This window comes from Mandrillus leucophaeus, unplaced genomic scaffold, assembly GCF_000951045.1.
Source record: "Mandrillus leucophaeus isolate KB7577 unplaced genomic scaffold, Mleu.le_1.0 Scaffold241, whole genome shotgun sequence".
Lineage (NCBI taxonomy): Eukaryota > Metazoa > Chordata > Mammalia > Primates > Cercopithecidae > Mandrillus > Mandrillus leucophaeus.
In genome coordinates, this window is record NW_012102488.1 from 3,279,122 (window position 1) to 3,279,847 (window position 726).

The 726-nt window shown below is 57.7% G+C and overlaps 1 pseudogene; it reads left to right on the top strand.

Annotated features, from left to right (window-relative positions):
• The first annotated feature begins 454 nt into the window (after nucleotides 1–454).
• Nucleotides 455–726, top strand: part of LOC105541628 — a 21,617-nt pseudogene continuing 21,345 nt past the window's right edge.

Consider the following 726-nt stretch of genomic DNA (forward strand, 5'->3'; position numbering starts at 1 on the left):
ACCACTCCTGAGGCACACTGGGCTGGGCCCCCTAACCCTGGCACCTCTGGGCTCCCCCCACCAAAGTCTCATCGGTCAGCCCTGCCCCCTCAGCAAGCAGCTCAGCCTCTGCCCTCGCCAGTCACTCCATGGTGACTTTTGGGAAGTGACTCCTGGGGCTCCCTGCTCTGTACTCACCCCTCACGTCCTGCTGCCCCAAACCCAACCTCCCTGGGTTCTTTGGGCTCAGCTGTCGGAGGACCTGGGTCCCCCAGCCCCAGCCCCTCACTATCGCGTCATCCCCGGGTGACTTTGGGCTGGTGACTCCTGGGGTTTCCTGCTGCAGACTACTCTCCCCTCCTGCTGATCCAAGCCTGACCTCCCTGGGCTCTTTGGACTGGCATCTCCAAGGACCTAGGCACCAGTCCTACGTCCCATTCCCCCATTATGGATCAGCAACTCAGCCATTGCACTGATGTGGTTCCCCCCACCCCCAGGAGGAGTGGAATGTAGTGATGTCACAGTCTCCCTAGGAACTGTCATTACTGCTGCAAGACTGGACTTTCATCTTACAACCCAGTCCCCTAAGCATTCTCGCCCCATTTCTGGTTCCTCTGGCCACAGCACAAATTTCCACCTGGAAGGGGAATGGGGACTATGGGACTTAGGAGCAACAGATTTCAGGTTGCCTTACTCCTTTCGCATAGACATTGACTTTGTGAAAAGCCTACACTTCCCCTGTGAGAT